Here is a 20,181-nt window from a genome sequence, read left to right as displayed (position 1 = left end):
CGAGATTGGAAGAACTATTGGTAACTGCTGAGGCAAACGAGCTGCAGAAAATTACTAGTACATTCTCAATCCCTGCCACCAATGAGACGAGCTCACAGGCATTCACTCTTCTCTGTGGTGAATACGGTCTAAGTTTTAGCAGATGTCAGTGCGCTAGCAATCAAGGAAGAGTGAAAACACTGGCAGTTGAGCACCAAGTATTTCAGCCTGTAGGGTTTTCTCTCCCCATCTTCAATTTGCTGTCATGTGCGCAACTCAACTTCCTTTTCTCCTAGGCAACTTTGTGGGCTTTTTGCCAAGAAGCCTGCTAGGGATACAAAGTTATGAGAATGTGAGGCATCATTTGTAAGAATGGAAAGGGTAGATTTTGAAGGTGTTGGGAGGATGAGAGCATAGGCAATGGTGTCTGTTGCCTCCTGGTAAACCTACCCACCATGCGTTGTGAAAGGAACAGAGTTACCACTGCGTGTAATGTTGGTGGTAACGGGTGCCTACCTGGGTCATTGTATCACACTGTGTTTACTGAACAAAAAATCTAGCGCATGTCCTCTCCTTCACTGACTCTCTTTATCTTCACTGGGATGCCTTCAATAGTGTATCATGTTGCCTGTATTTGGGGCTCCAAGCGTTCAACACATTTCACACAATAGTCAGCACGGCTTTGTAAAGCAATTATGGCCGACTACGGGCTGCATGGATACGGGCAGAGGCTGGCGTCTGGGTCAGGTTTGCGGGAGGGCAGTCCAGCTGCTTCAAGTACATGTTCAGTCTCTGCCGTGTGCATCTGCATCCAGGTCTCCCAAGACCAAGACTGGGAGTGGGGGGCATAGGAGAAGCCGATCGATCCATGCTCTCCTCGGGCGGTGGACATAGGAGCAGCCAACAGATCAGGCGCAAACCTGATCTCCAAGGAGATGAAACTAGAGACTTTGAGTTCCAAATAAAAACTCATCAAATACAGGTTAATACTCTAAAGCAAACCCATGATTATTTTAGCAACATTTTAAGTATCTTTCAGTTAAACAACATACCGCCACTATCACACCAATTTTAGAATCAAACCGTATTTCAGAAAAGGTTCATTTACAAGGGAATTTGCCTATTCCCGGAGATTAAAGTGCACCCCATGTTTGGAGGCAAACATGTGGAAGCTTACAGAAATCAGGACACTGTGGGACGAGAACCTAACTTCTCTGTCAGCTCCCATGCCCTCACCTCACATGAGGCTCGAGTTCAGAGGCAGCTTAATTGCCCAGGAGGCCTTGCCTGGACCACCAGTCAGTACAAAGGGCAGGACCTGGCAAAGACAAGACTTCTGGCCCTGCCCTGAGGTCAGGATTGTCTCTCATCTCCAGTCAAGCATTTCCACGTGGCAGTGCAGACCAGAGAGCCAGACTATCAAACCAACAATCCATATTTTTATATAAATTCTTCCGATTTGATCAGTCTATGCCATCAAGTGGATGGAGAAACTAATAATTCATAGAAATGAAAACAAAGAAAAATAAAGCATCGGTGATCTGCCTCATGAACTTAGAAGGAAGAAACGACATCTGAGCATGAGAAACCCAGAATAAAAGACAATTATTATGTTTGGAGATATATATATATAATTTTGAAAGAAGAAATAATCCTAACGAAAGCAGACAGATGTGTAAAAAGCTACAAAATGTGCACATGAACCTATAACCTTCATTTTCCTAATACTAAATATGCTGTAGGAAGTGAATTTTATATATTAAATATTCTAGCACACAACTGTTTTATATATTAAATATTCTAGCACACAACTGTTTATATATTAAATATTCTAGCACACAACTGTTGGCAACAATACATACAGACGGTTCATGAAGAAGGAAATACAACTTGTCCTCAGATACATGAAAAGACATCACTCCTAATAAGGGAAATGCTAATTGCACCACGGTGGCAGGGCTCACTGACTAATTTGGCAGAGATCAAAGGGCTCCAGATCACATGGATGGCAGCGATGGGAAACAGACCTCTCCTGCATTGGTGCAAGGTTATAAATTAGTTAAAAAAAAAAATCTTCAGGGGGCCTTTGGCAGAATTTATAAAATTCATATAATACTTACCTTGACCCAGAGAGTTTGTATGTAGAGATGCAAGCAAAACCAGGGATGCTCAGAGGAAGCGACCGTGGGGGGTTAAGAGGCAAAGCTAAGAGCACTGACTTGATTCAGCCAACACTGAGGCAAAGTAAAGAGACTCCTGAGGGCTGAATCCAGAGCCAAATCACAGAGTAGAGAACGGCAGGGGCTCAGCACCTCTTCCCCCCACGTCCAGGATGCAGAAGGCAGGAGATCTCGGGCAAATCCTGAACTCAACTGCTGGGCAGCTATGCCCGCCTTCAGAACTGTGTTCAGGCTTCCATGAGCATCATCCTCTCCCTTCCTTCTCCTGCAGTCCTCAGCAAACACTCGGGTGTGTGGCGTTACCCTTAGCTTTACAGATGCCAACATCATCTTCAACATAACCTGGGTGACCTGAGAGAGGGGGTTCACGCCTCTCATTTCCCTGCTTTTTAACATGGAATGTTGAAATACCTTGTGTTGAGAGAAGAAGCTGGTTAGTTATCCACACTGGAATATGGCAGGCTCGGTTTTAATACATCGAGGTTGGCAGTCAAGAAGGCAGACTGGGACAGCACCTGCCCGCTACATCCCGCATCCTCTAAGGAACGTGACCGACTACTGGGTGAACGCCCACATCCGGCATCCTCTAAGGAACGTGACCGACTACTGGGTACACGCCCACATCCCACATCCTCTAAGGAACATGTACCAATTGCAGCTGCATGTTCACATCCCGCATCCTCTAAGGAACGTGACTGACTACCGGGTGCACGCCCACACCAGCATCCTCTAAGGGATGTGACCCACTACCAGGTGCACGCCCACACCCCGCATCCTCTAAGGAGAGTGAACCGGCTGCAAACTGTATGTCCACATCACACATCCTCTAAGGAGCATGTACAACTGCCAGATGCGTGTCCACATGTTACATACTTTAAGGAGCACGTACTGACTAAAAACCGTGAGCCCTCTAGACCAGCTGTTTGACTCTGGGAGCTTCTACTTTGCTATCTGAGGACAGTAGGTATAGTCTCTGCTTCGCAGCAGTGCTGACAAGCTTCAATGGCACAATTTGGGGGACAACATTTGCAAGCTGTTCTCATTGCTGGCACAGAGATCTCCACTGGAAGAATCTGCACTCCTCCATCAACAGATAGAGTCGATTCTGCTGTTCCCTCTAATCGTGGCATGCCCAAGGTCTGCTGGGACCCAGGGAAGGCGGAGACAGTGAAGGTAGGTATCCCCATTTGCTCCTCCTAGAAGCTCACTATGGAGGCAGAAGTGAAGCTTCTTCCGTGTCCTTTCCAAAGTCCTAGGCCACAGTCCACGCCGGAGCACTCACTTATTCATAGGGGCTTTGTGTACATGTGACAAAGGGTGACAAACATGTCTAGTGTAAGAGATCCGAGAGTGATCACTGTGATTTTAACACCAGAGGCACACAAGCTCCACGGGGAAACACTGAAATAAATATCTACAAGAATTTCTCATTATGTGTATGTATGTGTATCTGTGTGGGTTTATGCACATGCTCACTGGTGTAAGGGTATAGCATGCACAATGCTAAAGGAGTCCAGGAGAGGGTGTAGGATCCCCAGGAGCTGGAGTTACAGGTTGCTGAAAACTTCCCAGCATGCATGCTGGGAGCCAAACTTGGTCCTCTACAAAAGTAGTGTTAGCTCTTCACCCTAGAACCATCTCTTCAGCCCCTCAAAGACTTGTCTGTGAGTCCCCCAACAGCAACCCAGCCCCAGGCTTTCAAAACTCATTTAACAGAATACAATATGCACAACAAACCCTCTCTTGGGTGGTCAGAAAGGAGCAGGCAGCTTGCTCTTCATCCCTGGACAGAATGACTGGACGAAGGCGGCCGATCAGCAGAGTCGTCTAAACCGTGTTCTATCAGTGATTACCCCTGCTTTATACCTAAATAAACTCTTGAGAACCCTTAATAGACTCTTGTGACTTCTCATAACAAGTGGTGCCCACGGGATCTGGACCCCATGGCCCGCCATAGCCACGCAGCCTGACTGAGTTCCCCACCACCACCTGCCCAGACACTCCCTGGTTACACAAGCTCCGCGGCCAGATTGGTTCTGCTGTAGTGCTAAGGAAGGTTACCGCTGCATCGCGCACTTGCCCTGTGTGTCCCCAGTCAACCTGTAGCCAGTCCTCTTTACTCAAGACTATCGTGGTGCCCAACATGGTGGCCCATGTCTGTAACCCCAGCACTCAGGAAGCTGAGAGGGAAGGAATGCAGCAAATTGGAGGTTAGCCTGTGCTACATCCTGAAAGACCCTGTCCTAAATCCAAACAAAAACCAACAGCAAGGAATGACCCTTTGAGAGGACAGTCACAGACCTGCAGGGTTGTGAGCGCCTTGTTTGCTTGCTGCCTTTTGGATTTTTGAATGAAGCCTGTAGCGCACCACGCCTGTCTGCACTCTATGCGCTACCATACAGTTCGTGAACCAGGCAAGGGGCTGGAGATTGAAACACACAAAGACACAGAGACACGAGTCTTCCTTGAAACAAGAATGCCCCCTTTAGTGTGTCCAGGGGCAGCTTATATAGGGATCCTTAACTGATAGCCACGCCCCAGCCAAACCCACCAGAAACCTCTCCCCTGCCATCAGGAACTCCTGAGGGTCTCGTGCTCAGAGCAGCTGCAAGCATTACAAGTTGTTTACCAGAAATTCAGGACCTGGGGGTTCACAGCTCCCAACAGAAGCCTATAGCAGTTTGGGGACCTCTTCCACCTTAGTCCCTCCAGCCTCAGATTCTGAAAATTTATACCCCCTCCCTTAAGAGAGGAACGGAAAGTTATTATTTCCTTCATAAGAAGCAGAAGCAAAGTGAGTTTTGAAGACAGCGTGGTCAGCAGCCAGGGTTCCTGAAGCGGAGCAGCCACCACATGTGTGGCACTGGTGGCTCACACGCTCAAAATCGCTTTCACTGTTGAACAGTTAGAGATTAAAGAAAAGTAAAGAAAGAGGGGAAAGAGAGGGGAGAGGGGAGAGGGGAGGGAAGGAGGAAGGAAGGGAAGGGAAGGAAGGAAGGAAGGAAGGAAGGAAGGAAGGAAAAGAAAGGGTCTCACCCTGTATTCCAGGCTGTCCTGAATATCTCTCTCTCTCTCTCTCTCTCTCTCTCTCTCTCTCTCTCTCTCTCACACACACACACACACACACACACAAAACCAAGGCATTTTACAAAAAAGTACAGTTATTAATTCTGTAGCCTCAAAGCTGAAAATCTTTGCAATTATACCAGAGAAAAGGAGTAAAAGAGGGAAGTCGGGAAAGACATTTGGGGACCATGACATTTGCAATAAGCCTATGAGGATAAGATGTAACAAAGTGAAAGGGCACCCTAAGCTGGAGAGCGGACAAGGTGCAGGGAGAGAAGGAAACCTCCAGGAAGAGACAGTTCGGTTATCCAGATGCTCTTGGGGCTTATTGACCGTCCCAATGCATTTGCAAGACTGAATTACAGATACTAGAGCATCCCACAAAACAACCAGCCATGAAATAATGTGTAACTACTTCCTGTTAGACATCAGTAGCTTCTAAGAGAGAGAGCAAGAAAAGACAGTTTTTGCCATGCTGATGAAGATGCTGGAGCTGGTCTGTCCGCTTCTTGAATTCCATACTTGCTCCCCAATGCTTGGCAGGAATGGAGCAGCCCAGGAACTCAGATCGGTTATCAGTTACACCTTTTCCTGCTGTGATGAACTTGAACAAAGCTGATCTCCAAGTGTAAGGATGGCTGTTTAGATTTCCTACCCATAGTCTCTCTGCATCACAAAATGTTGCTTCCTAGACCCCAGTCCAAACCCACTGAATCAGCACCTCTAATACGAAATTTCCAAGGGACATGGTTCCTGCGAGGGAACCCAGTTCAAACATTACCCTTCAAACTTTGTTAGACTCAAATGTGAGGTCAAGTGACAAAAGCTTCCTTCTGAAATGAACAGAATCAGACATAGGGGTGTGCACCCGTAATCCCAGCACTGGGAGGCTAAGGCCGGAGGACGCTGAAGTCAGCCTAAGCCGTATAACAGACCCTGTCTCAAAACTAGAAAAGGTGGGAGACTGGGGATACACCTCAGTACATTAAAGAACTTGTCAAGTAAATGTGAGAACCTGGGTTTGAATCCCCAGAAGCTGATGTCCGTCCAGGTAGGACCATTCTTCACATGAACAAAAGACACTGGAATGAACTGAAGATCTCTTGGGTGTTAGGGCTCAGTCCTTTCACAGTTCCCCATGGGGCAGAGCCAGCCACAGGCCACGTCCTGCTCAGCAAACCTTTGCTTAATTCAGCTGAGTAACTCAAACCACCAGGTTTGGACATCAGGAGAAGGCTTTGCTAAACTGCCCGCGCTTTAGCTGCAATCATAAATGTCACGTGGGGACTTCAAAACTTAAGTTGGATGGGTTCTTAGCTGGACACCCAGTGGCAAAACTTGGGGAGGGCCCATGGGAGGTCCTTGGGTGCTGGGGACAGGCCCTCGAAAGACCCTGCTCCCTTCTCCTTTATCTCCATGAAGGGAGCCACTTTGCCCCACTGCTCCCCATCCCACAGGGCCACAAACACAGAGCCAAGGGAGCATGGACTGGAACCTCCAAAACCAGGAGCCAAAATAACTCTTTTTCTTATTCTTTCTTACTGTATCATGCACTGTGCTACAGCGATGGGCAGCTGACTGACGTGCCCAGGAACATACAGTATGATCAGTTTGACTGGTACCGTTTGCTCAGCTTTTAGGAATAAACTAACCAGGGAATGGAGAGTTCAGCCTTGAGATAGCCTAAATGAGTGGCCACTCTTTAAGTCTCAAAAAATATTGTCCCTGCAAGTCCCAAGACCCGGTGACTTCTCACCTTGCCCCCTTCACTGTCAGCTTCTATTACTTTCCCTTGCAGGTGTCCCTGTTTCTAATTAAAGCAAGGGCCTGACCCCTGGAGAGCTGATAACAATTTTGCCTTGAGCCCAGCGTTATTGGCTAACTGGAAAAGGCAGGTTAATGGTGTCCGCATGGAGGGTATATTATTAGAAGTGAGCCTGTGAAGCGAACGCCCCGTGACTCTAATCTCCAGAATGCTGACTCCTGAGGTCAGTAATTGGGCACAGCAGAATTCACCGAAGCAGCAGGCCTAAGCCTGTCTTCAGACCTCTTTGAAATGCAGTTCCTGAGGTCAGGGGAATAATTGCTTCATTTGAAGGGGGTGGGAAGAGAGGGGGAGAAGAAACAACCTTCATTATGCATCCAGTTGATCAATGCACCATGTTCTCAATATCCCACTCTCATTAAAATAACACAGGCTGCTTGAGAAACTCAATCATTTCCACAGTGATTCCTGTCAGCGTGCTCTTCCTGCCAGCTCCAAGATGCCTAATGGCAGATAAGCCCGGAGTCTGGGACCCTTTGCTCAGCCATTAATTCAGCAACCGGGGTGCCATAGCGCTCATTAACGTTCTTTACGCCAGCTATATTAAACCCTTAATTAACAGGGAGGATATTTTAATGTCAATGCTTTGCAACTTTCCAAAGAAAAATGCCAATGTAATCAACTTGATCTCTTGACCACAGCTTCTACCGCTCTAGGGAGGATCACTCGCCCTTCTCCTCAATCCTGTGGGCTAACTCTGGGCTCCCTTCCATTCCAGAGTGGAGTTTGCAACCCTGGCCCACTGGAGAGTGCTTGAGAACAGAACCCATCACGCAGGGATTTCCCTGAAGCTCCGTCATTGTATTGCCATCCCGGTCGGGAGAGAAAAACTGCACTGATCCACATTTGGTGTTCTAATGAGAGGAGGAGATGGGGGGAAGAGAGAGAGGTAGTGAGGAAAGGGAGGGAAGGGGAGAGAGAGGGAGGGAGGAAGGGAGGGAGGGAGAGAGAGAGAGAGAGAGAGAGAGAGAGAATGTCTATTTGAACCAGGCTAAGCCTTAAATTAAAAATAAAGATGAAGTGCTAATATAGTAACATAAATAAGAAAAGGGGAAACTAAAACTTAATTCTGCTTTGCAAAGGAAAAAAATTAAGAAAAAAATAATGTATTTCTGTAGAAGTGGTTCCCTTGGTGAAAGGAATAAACAATCTACTTTCCAGTCAAGAAAACCACAGGGGAAATTTTGGTATTTCTACTGTTTTTTTTACAAAAGACGAGATCCAGCAGCTGTGAGATCCATGTCAACTTCCTGGCCCCAACACAGGTACTCACACACCCTGCAGGAGATGCTAGCCTTCCCAAGCTGCCCTGGTGTCCCCCAACAGAGGAAATCCTGCAGAAGCAAAGGCCACCACTGGCCTGGACATAGGGACTGCAGCTTGGATCTTCCTTAACGCCTGTGCTTTGGGGTCTACCTCTTGGTTGTGGTTTTGGTTGCCACCATTGTGGCACAGCCATCTCTGATGGGAACAGCAAAAGTCATCCAGCGGGCACAGTGCTTGACAAAGACCCAGCCAAGCTGAGCCGCTTTTGGTGTTGAGCTCTGCCTATTGCATTCTTGGGGAACTTTTAATATTTGTACAATCTGGAGATACTGGATTGGTGGGGAATTTCTTAGCAGTCATTTATGCCTTCTCCCAGGAGTACTCTGTCTAAGCTTCCCCAGGAAAGTTCTGAGCTACTGCCCCTCCCACTTCTAGGGAGATATCCTTATCTATCTGAAGCTCTTCCTTATGCCTTGGAGGTTATGACACATATAAGAAGTTAGAGGTCTCTTTATAAGGCTATGAGACGTGATTGAGATATCTGTCCCTATATTTACTGAGGAACAAGAGAACAAAACAAACTTTCAAAGGTCAACAAGATTCAGTGGGCTGGAGGACCTGACTGCAGACAGGATTACAAGCCTCTTCCCCCTGTACACTCAGGCAGTTACGTGGCATACACAGCGACAAAGTTAGACTAGCTGAAGTTACCTGTGCCCTCTGCAGACTTATACCGATGGGCAAAGAATGATGTAGAAAGATGAAAACAGAATATGATGTCAGGACCTCCCTTTCCTAGAAAAGTTAGCTTATACAGAGTCACTGGGATGTCATACGATCAAAGAATAAAAAAACTCCAGGATTAGACATATAGACAAATTCTATAAAGATATGAAATGCAAACATTGTATTATGCCAGAATTTGAATGATAACGGCAGCAACTTTGACCTGAGGGTTATTCCTGGGCACTCTGCATTAAGAGTTAATAATAAGCTGCTGGAGATGCGACAATCTGCTCAGACTGGCTTGGAGGTTTTGTTTAGGTCTAGTGTCCATGAAGCCACAGAAGTTAGTAGACTGAGAACAGGCTGTCATATGCCTCGAGGGTCTTAAAAATTGTTTTATGGGGTTGATGAATAAAAATGGTATAAAAGATAACTGTTTTTCAGTGATGATTAAACTTGAGGGGAAATGAGTGTAAAAGGTAACTCTGTTTTGTCACAGTTCATCAGTGAAGACTGAAAGACGTGCAAGAGGACGTGAAACACACGTCCAAAACCAAAAGTGATATGACCTATGATTTGTAACAACATGAATCTATCCCTGCTTATTGGGCTCTATATAAATTGAGAAACTCCGGCTGCTAGTCAGTCAGGCTGCAAGAGTCTCGCCACCATCATGCCTGGTTCAGCCTGCACTTGCCAAGGCTCCTTACCTCCTCCCAGGGCCTGTCCACTTCTGGGGCTGGCTCCAGGCACCTTTGTTAGCCCTACACCTGACTCAGTTTGCCATCTTCCCATTAGGTCCCCAGCAGGCTCTGAGCTAGAGTTTTAGGGCCTCTGAATCCCTGACCCTGCTCTATCTGACCCCAAACTACAACCTCTACTTCCAGGACCCTCTGACCTGCTTTGCTCCTGACCCATCAGCTGGTTAGGGAGTAAGAGCTCATGTGCTTTTAGCAACAATTGGCAGGCTGGAGTGTTGAAGGGATAATTTAGACACCACATAAACTGTGTGGCATTTAATGCAAGAAATGTTTTCAAGGAAATTACCACCCCTATCCCTGCCCCCTAAGACACCAACATCCCTGATGTCTCTAAGCTAATTTTTAGAGATTGGGGGATTTTTCTTCTTGCGCTCATGTTAATTGCAAGGCAGATAGGAGCGTGGACACCACCCCTCCCCCGACTTGCTCCTCAGCCCACATCAGAAAAGCATTAGGAAGGAGTAGATCAAGGCTTAGAGACTGGAATCTTAGAAATGAGATTCAGATGTGCCTATAAATCTGACAAGGAGACCTTTAAGCTGGTGTGGGCAAAACATGCCTGGAATCTGGTCTGTGACCTCACCTGGCTGTTTGCTTCATTAACTCTGCTGCTCTGGGGCACATATGGGGCTGAGGTCAGCTGGCAAGTTTTCATCCTCCCCCTTCAAGTTTTCATCCTCCCTTCAAGACACAGCCGTGTTTGCTCGCCTGAGGGCCACAGAACCTTCTGCCTCCTGCTCAAGTGTCATGGCTCAGACTTGAGCAGAGAGGCAGGGAAGGGAGCTGGATGGATCGCCAGTTTGATCTCCAGAAACAAATTCCTTCTTGTGACCTCTGTCAGTGGTGGGTGGGAAGGTGGAGAAGCCACTCCGGCATGCTACCTGTGCATATGGTCCTCCCTCTGCCCCCACATGCTCCCTGTACCTCCCTGTCCAGAGATGGTGAAGTACTGAGGAGTAACACACAGGGAGGCGTTGTGTAAGAGACAATGGGATTTTAGCACAAGATGGCTCTACAGACAGTGCCAAGGGTCACCCCTCACCAGCTGCATCAGCAAGCGACTCAGCCTTTCTGGACCTTGGTGTCCTCACCTGTCAACGGTAATGACAATATCTGTGTCCCAGTTGCCAAGAGGAGTGAATACGGTAACGTACGCAAAGTGTCTGCACGATGGGTCTTTTATTAATATGCTAATTCAGGTGTCCACAGAAATTGTGCACTCTGAAGCAAGTAAAAGGAGGACTTTGGAAATACAGCCCTCAGCAATGGGGACGTGAGGCACTAAGAACTGAACCCGGGTCCTCCCTAAGAGCAGCAAGTGCCCTTTGTTATGATCTCAGCCACAATAAGGCTGACACTTCCAGGTTCTAGGCCATGCATGTGCAGACAAGCGCTCAGGTGAAAGTGCCTAATGGCCCCCAGGGAGGTTAAAGCCCTCACACACACACACACACACACACACACACACACACACACACACCCGCCGCCGGACCCACGTGCGGCGTGGATTACATCATTCATGTATGACTCAGCTAAGCCCTTGCGCTCATGCGTGAGTCCCATCATCTGTGTATGATGTAGCCACGTCAACCCTGTGTGTGCATGCACTAGGTAGCTTTTAAAAGCTGGAAGGGCCATCTTCAGCGCCAGTAGCCAGGCAGGAAGTATAGACAGGGCAATGAGAACAGGAGAATTCTGGGAAGAGAAAGAGTCAGTCTGCAGCTGTCACCCAGCTGCAGAGGAAGCCAGATGTGACTGCCTCACAGATAAGGGCACCAAGCCACGTGGCTGACATAGACAAGAATAACGGGCTAATATAAGATGTAAGAATCAGTTAATAAGAAAAGCCTGAGCTACTATCCCAACCATTTTATAATTAATGTAGATCTCTGTGTGTTTCTTTGGGACTAAATGCAGGACAGGGTGGGACAGAAACCTGGGTCAACAGTTTCGCAGCGCGGGACTTTAATGTTTGAACAAAATCATTAAAGCCATTGAATAAAATTAGTGAAGGCTGTGTGTGTCTACAGATGTAGACTTGGGTGTCTTCTCCAAGATATCTGTTGTGTTAGTACAAAAAACAATGTTTTCAAAGTCTCTATAATCAGAATCTTTTCTTTCTTTCTCTTCTTTCTTTCTTTCCTTCTTGCCTCAGGCATTTTGAATAAGGCAAACTCAATCAGTATTTTGCAAATGAAAGCAATCACCATTCTTCTCTCCATCTCCCCTGCTGAACCCTGATAGTCAGTGAACAGCCATCACCCCTGGCTGTTCACAGAAGTGTTGTTCCCCTGGGTAGCCAGGGACGCTCACACACCCCTTTGCAGCTACTGTTCTTAGAGCATATCCACTAACATTTTAAGTCCTTATTCAGTGGCTGCCACTGACGGTTCTCCTCACTTCCCACAGTCGCAACAGCAGCTGAGGCTCACTGAGTGATGTGCCCATTCAGCCAGTCAGTAGCAGAGCCAGAAATGGGCACCAGGATGGCAACTTCCAAGTTAAAACTCCAAAGAAAGCCGGCAAGAGGCACTCACTGTCTCCATGCTGAGCCTGCTTTAGACATATCCACACACAAACCTCCGTGCAGTGAGCCTCATGCTGACTCACTGGTCAAGCATCCTTCACAGCGATGGTCTTCTAGCGTGGTGACTGCTGTGAAGCTGCAGTGTGGTCCCCTGACCCCCTGCCTCAGTTACGGAGAGTATGAGAGCTTTTCGGCGCAGCACTGGCCCGTCCACCGCCCACAGGCGTCTTTGTAACCACCTTCACCACGGCTCCCACGGCAGCCCTGTCATTCCCTTTGGGAAAGAGAAATGTCAAAGGCCGTAAAAGCTTTTGCCAATGACATAATTTGTCCATCTTTAAATGAGCATACATTAGGGAGTGGAGGTGCCAAATAAAGCATTCTAAGTCCTTTCCCACCTCCCTGTGGTTTGCCCCAGAGGTGCTATATTCCACCCAAGAATTCCCACCACCCCGAAGAGTGGGTCCTGCCCACTGTGTCCCAGGGTGAATGTGGTCTCCTCCAGGGGAACCCGGCTGCCAGGAAGCCTGAGCCAAGTTCAGCAAATGCTGCATGTGGGTTAAAGGTCTCTGGATCACGATGGCCCCCTCTTTGCCAGGCTTCACAGGCAGGATTTGGACTGCAGTCATCTTCGCAGCTTTAAAGGCTCTTGTAAGATGGGTCAGTATTTTTCTGGGGTTTCCTTTCCAAATAAACCCTCCGGCTTTGACTCCTTTGTGTCTGTGTCAGCTCAGCTCCGGGCTTCTTCCCTTCCGTGGGAATGCCAGAAGGAAGAAGAGAGGGGTGAGTGTCGGTTGCTTTCTGCCCACAGCCGTCTCTGATCTTAGATATCGATGCTCCACATCTCCAGAGCTGGTGGCCCAGCATTCGTGTCTGAATCTGGACTGTCTTGGCTGATAACAGTATTTCAGATCTCCCACCCGGCAGGAATTGTGAGCCGTCTGGAGGTCACTGCAGCTTGGCTCCGCCGCCTGAACATCTTTTGGTGATAATAATCTGTGATGAAGTTTTTCCACGAGAGAAAGGTTATATTCTCTTCCCACCACCATTCAGGGGTAGAACTTAGAAGGTTGTCTGCATCCATGAATTCTTTTGGAAAATTCTTAAGCAAAGTCATCAGCCCTAAGCAGACTCTAGAAAAACTTAAGTGTTGAGTGTTGTATGAAATATTTATGCACGCTATTTTCTTAGGTGACCACGAGACACAATAAACATAAATATTCTGGACTTACAACGTAATAATCTATCCTCTGAATATATCGTAACTGCTTACTTAATACTGTTGATCAGAAGACCTTAAGATTAAATTATTCTTCCCCCATCCTTCCCTTGGCGCTATACAGAAAAAAGAAAAACAATAACTTTTGATTTAAATATAACCATGTTCTTTGTTCATTTGCAGCTGTTAAGAGTGTAGTCAGAAGGCCCTTGGACATGAACGACTGAATGTCAGCCAGCTAAATCCAGTTTGCAGATATTTTGCCAAATTAGCTGAGTTTCAGGCTGCCCGTTATCTGTGTGTTTAGGGTTTCATATTCATGGAGGAGGAGGGAGCTACACCTGTGCTTTTCACTGAGAAGAGAACCAGTTCCACATGTACAACAGACATACACACACACTCTCATATACACACTGTCTCATACACACACACTCTCACACACACTCACACACACACTCACACACACACACACACACTCTCTCACACACACTCACACACACACTCACACACACACACTCACACACACACTCACACACACACTCTCACACACACACACACTCACACACACTCTCTCACACACACTCACACACACACTCACACACACACTCTCACACACACACACACTCACACACACACACTCTCTCACACACACTCACACACACACTCACACACTCACACTCACACACTCACACACACTCACACACACACTCACACACACACTCTCACACACACACACTCATACACACTCACACACACACTCACACACACTCTCACACACACTCTCTCACACACACTCACACACACACACTCTCACACACACACTCACACACACACTCACACACACACTCACACACACACTCACACACACACTCACACATATATACACACTCTCACACACATACACTCCCATATACACAGTCACACACTCATACACACACATTCACACATATACTCATACACACTCACACACACACTTTCACACTCTCTCACATACACGGACACACATGCACAAAAAGGAAACAGGAAACAGCAATCTGTTGCTGCTTAAGCCCTTTACGGGCAATACTACCCTTAAAGGACATACCGAAAGGTGCTTTAACTGGATTCCGAGTGGCCAACAGAAGAATTTATATCAAATAAACCAGTTTATACCTTTTCAAAAATATTTCAAAATATAAATATTTTCATTTATAAGGTTTATTTGAGTTAAGAATATAAACAAATCCCTAAGGAGTTCCCCCTCCCACTTTTCCTAGATTAAACACAAGCATGCAAACATGTATCGGGTTTAGGAAACGGCTCGGAGGGTGGAGGTGCAGGAGTACACACTGGGTGACTGAGTTTGACCCCAGATCCCGACAGGTGGCAGGAGAAAAAGAGAGGGTATGCCCAAGAGTTACCTCTGACTTCACACACACTTTCGCACAGGTGTGTGCGCGCACACACATATACACACGCGCATTAAACACATCAGTGCACAAACGTTAGAGCCAAGAATGGTTAAAGAACGAAGCTGGGAACTGTCCTCCTCTGCTTTCTGTTGTGTGCTAAATCCGTGATCAAAAACAACTTGGGGAGGAAAGGGTTTATTTCAACTTCCAGGTCACAGTCCGTCCTCATTAAGTTCCAGGGCAGGAACTTATGGCATGAACAGAAACAGAGAGCACAGAGGAAGGGTTTGCTGTCCAGTGTATGCTCAGCACCTTTCTTAGACAGCCCAGGCCACCTGCCTAGGGATGGCTCTGCCCTCAAGGAGCTGGGTCTTCCTACACACACCCACAGGCCCATCTGATGGAGACAGTTCCTCAGCTGTCAAGCTCACAGCTAAAGCTAGCCATGATGAGTGCTGACAGTGATGCGTAGCAGGCTGGAATGAGGCTCTGCATATTCACACAAGTGCACATGAAGACATATACACTTATGTGCACATATACACACTTACATATATGTACTATACACACACTTGCTTGGCAAACATGTCCTAAAATTTATTCATGGTACCCTCATTGCCCCAGCTCAAGGTGAGCCTGTTTATATAAATTTATCTGATTTCATTTTCTTCAACCCTATTTCCATGATTTGCATACATTCCCAAAGATAATCCAACAACCCTGCCTCTCTTTAAGGGAGCCGAGAGCATCTATCTCCAGCTGACCACGAGGGACCCTAGGACTTCCCCACAGGAACTTGTCCCCTCAGTCAGGCCAGCACCATAAGCACTGGTAGTTGAGAGCCTGAGATGCTCCTTAGCTCAGTGACTACTCTTGAATTCACGCTTCTACTACCCCCATTTTCTTTTTTTTTTTTTTTTTAAATATTTATTTATTTGTTATGCATACAATATTCTGTCTGTGTGCAGGCCTGAAGAGGGCACCAGACCTCATTACAGATGGTTGTGAGCCACCATGTGGTTGCTGGGAATTGAACTCAGGACCTTTGGAAGAGCAGGCAATGCTCTTAACCGCTGAGCCATCTCTCCAGCCCTACTACCCCCATTTTCTATGGCGCCATTACCAGGACGCAGAGTCAGAGAAAGCCGGGCTGCACATCCCAGATGAGCTGCGGCGGATCAGCAATGGGCTATCATGCACATGTTAAGTGTCCTTCCACCGACTTCCTTTTTTGAAGTTGGAAGCAGTTGCCCGCTCCGAAAAGTGGCAGCTGCCCAGTGCACCTGTACCCTAAGTCTCCCACACTGGAGATGGCACTGACAGACAGCAACCAGCAGGTGTCCCACAGATGTTTGTGGCACTTGTCACCTTATTCCCTGAGTGTGTGCTCAAAATCTGAACAAAGAGCCTCACTTCAGTATCTAGAATGCAGGTTTAGACACAAGGAAGCAATACCAGCTACTGATGTCAGAACATAGACTCAACCCTTTGCCCCACAAAGACAAAACCCTTCCCTGTCCCAAGTATATGTGGAAAGGCACAAGCATTACCCAAAGGAAAGTGTGATGGTTTGAATGTCATTGGCCCCCATAATCTCATAGGGAGTAGCACTATCAGGAGATGTGGCTTTGTTGGAGTGGGTATGGCCTTCTTGGAGGAAGTGTGTCAATGTGGGGGTGGGCCTTGGGGTTTCCTAGACTCAAGCCCAGTGAGTTAGCTGACTTCCTGTTGCCTATAAGCCAAGACATAGCCAACAACACATCTACCTGCATGCCACCATGCTCCCTGCCGTGATGATAATAGACTCAGCCTCTCAACTGTACTGTCTCCCTCAATTAAGTGTTTTCCTTAGAAGAGTTGCTGTGGTCGTGGTGTCTCTTCACAGCGATAGAGACCCTAACTAAGTTAGAAAGTAAACATTATTTGTTTACAGACAAGCTGCTCCAGCTGGAAGTAGCGCACTATTAACCCTTGTGTGAGAAAGTTGACATCCACTCACACTTCGCCATTAACATACAATTAATATATAATTATAGTTAAATTCTTGTAATACTAAATTAAAGGCTCATGTTAGATGTTGCTATTAATCATTTTAATGATGCTTAAAAGGCTCTTCAAAGGCAGCCATGACTTACTAAATACCACTCACTGAGATGGAAATGGTAAGATTTAAATATCCTAATTATTTCTTTTATTAAAAATTTGTGGGGCTGGAGAGATGGCTCAGCAGTTAAGAGCGTTGTCTGCTCCTGCAGGGGACTCAGGTTCAGTTCCCAGAATCTCTACACTGCAGCTCACAACTGTCTGCAACTGTTGTTCTAGGGGATATAATGTTTCTTCTACCCTCCACCAGCATCAGACATACATGGAGTACACTTCACACACACACACACACACACACACGCACACTAAATAAAATTAATTTAAAACTGTGTGTGCATGCGTGTCCGCATGTGTGTATATGTGAGTGTGTGTGTGGTACAGGCAAACAAATGTGCACACACTCATGGTGTGGAAGATATCACTCTCCTCCTTATTCCCTGAAACGGGGTCTCTCATCAACCTTGGACCTAGGCTGGCAGTGAGCAAGCCCTACTGATCTTCCTGTTTCCACCCCTGCACAGTACTGGGACTTCAGGGTGCTCTGCCACACTGGCCTTTTTATGTGGGTGCTAGAGATTTGAACCCAGGTCCTCAGGCTTGCACGGCAAGCACTCACACCCAGAGAATGGTCTCCACCACGCTCGTATCTTAATTATAACCCACAAAACAAACATGCAACATGGACATATCCCAATTTTATTCCTTTTAGTATATATAAATCTAATTTAATTGGGGAGGGTCAGGTCTGAGTACTACATTCCCTGTTAGAAAACTTTGTGACATGAAATTCTCCCCCCTCTCCACTTTGGATGTATCCCGCCAAGTAGAAGAGAGCTGGCTGCAGAGCAAACTCAGGGCTTAAATTTGAGCCTCTGTGGCAGAGTACTTAAGAATTCTTCTAAGCTCAGACCTCCTTCTCTCACTAGCTGCTGTATCTGCAATTCAAGCCTTCTCCTCACTGGCTACCAAATTAACACCGCCACATGCTTCAGACCTTAGCTCCAGCATCATTTCTTGAAGATTTCTCTCTTAGCCTCTCTGAAGAGATCAGGCACCCTGCGCCAACTTTACTCAAAGCCTTGACTGACACCATGCAGACACCAACCAATCAAAACACAAAATCATCAGAGTGGATACTATGTCAAGATGCTGGAGGTTTCCTGAGAGCTGGGAGTTTAAAATGCTACCATCTAGGTGGGGAGGAGGGTCCTAAGAATATTGTCCCTAAGAATTTAGGGACCCAGAACACAGGGGAAGGGATACCCAGAGAGCACCTGTGTAAGCAGAGGCTGTGTTTTTTGTTTCCAAGCTACCCAGACCCAAATAATCACCCAGAAACTCAATTAATTACAACACTGTTTGGCCTATGAGCTCAGGCTTCTTATTAACTAACTCTTACATCTTAAATTAACCCATTTCTATTAATCTGTGTATTGCCACAAGGTTGTGGCTGACCAGTAATGCTCTAATGTGTCTTTCTCTTTTGGCAGCTACATGACATCTCTCTGACTCTGCCTACCCTCTCTCTATATCTCTTTAAGCCTGGCTACATTTGCCCTGTCAAAGCAGCTTTATTCATTAACCAATAAGAGCAACACATATACGAAAGGACTTTCCACATCAGCCTGGAAAGAGGCCCTGTGTTATATTGATGCTCCTTTCAGACACGAATAAAACAGCGGATTGTCCGTTCTCACAAGTTTACAGCTTGGACTCTCTTCATCAACGCCATGTTTTGGTTTCCTGGCAGTGTCTAAAGAGGAGGGAGGCTTCTCCGGTAGAATGTCTGTGTCAGCTGGGATGGGAACAGCTGGAACCTGGATGAACATCACTCTGTCTCGATATGTACTTCATAGCAAGATGGTCTCTGCATAACTGAACTTTCCATACGGAGGGAGCAGCAGCCACCAGCCCTCTGAAGACCTCAGATCTGTGGTCACATGGTGTCCTTTCAATGCAATCTCTTGCTTCAAGCAACTCTCAGAACCAGACTGAATGTGTGGACCAGAAATTACACATATGGAGAGAAGGGGAGAAGGGTGGCCACTGAGGACACTGTCCACCACAATTAGTGACACATTTGAGATGCAAACGTAACAGACTTGGTGACTGGGGCTGAATACCAGCTGAGCATTCCTGCCCCTGTAGGCTCCAGTGCGGTTTCCACATCCGCTGTCTGCTGTGCCTCAGCGTCCAGCCCATGCCTGCCACGCCGTGGCACCCGGTAAGCTGGGTGGATTGAACACCCACGACCAACACCAACAACCAGCCATAGCCCAAACTGCAGAAGCCCTGAGCTGCTTCGGGGACAGAAGTGCATGTACTTTTGTGTAGTGAAAATGTGATAAAAGGGTTTTGAAGAAAGAATAAGAAAGTTGGGCGTTGAGAGTCTTACAGCAGAAAAGCTAGCATTGCTCGAAGGCACAAGGGTGTGAGTGTGCGCTCAGAACCGAGGTGTCTGTGGGAGGCAGAGGGAGCGGAGTGAGCTGAGTTGAGAAAGATGATTTTGTACTATAGGTCTCCCCACCCCACCCCCTGTATTATAGAGCATCTTAGCCACACAGATTCCTACAACTGATAAAGATCATCAATAACAAAAGCCACCCACCAAGACTCAGGGAGACACCTCCCAGGAAGCCTCTCCCAAGGCGAGGAGGCGAGAGGGAGTATAATCTTCCAGTTAGGAATGTTCCTGTGAGGTGAAGGATGGACTGGGGCGGGCAGCCAGGGAGGGTAAACAGAAGACTACAGAGTCAGAAAACCTGAGCTTCCCTTCAGCTATGCCAGGCTCTGGTGACTAACCCTAAGCTCAGGTGACTTTCCTGTGCCAAACTGCCCCCCACATCTGCTGAGGACACAGCCAGCTTCAGTGCCGGACTCCCCTGATGCGCCTAATTAAGCCACACTCTGCCTTGTTATTGGATACGACAACCTCTTCATCTCTGTCGGTAATAGCCGCACTTCCTGTGGATCCAGCTTTGAGAACAGGAGACCTGCCATTAATCTGAGTCCTTCTCTTCCCTGCTACATCCACCCAACGCTCACCACTTGCAGCGCGGCCCCCAAAGTGTTTGCATCCCACCTCCACGGTAAGCCCACGGACGCTCCCACGTTCAAGGACATTTGAACACCACACAA

This window comes from Microtus oregoni, unplaced genomic scaffold (assembly GCF_018167655.1).
Source record: "Microtus oregoni isolate MIOR12 unplaced genomic scaffold, Mior012 000114F_ref0000099, whole genome shotgun sequence".
Classification (NCBI taxonomy): Eukaryota; Metazoa; Chordata; class Mammalia; order Rodentia; family Cricetidae; genus Microtus; species Microtus oregoni.
This window is presented reverse-complemented; position numbering follows the sequence as displayed.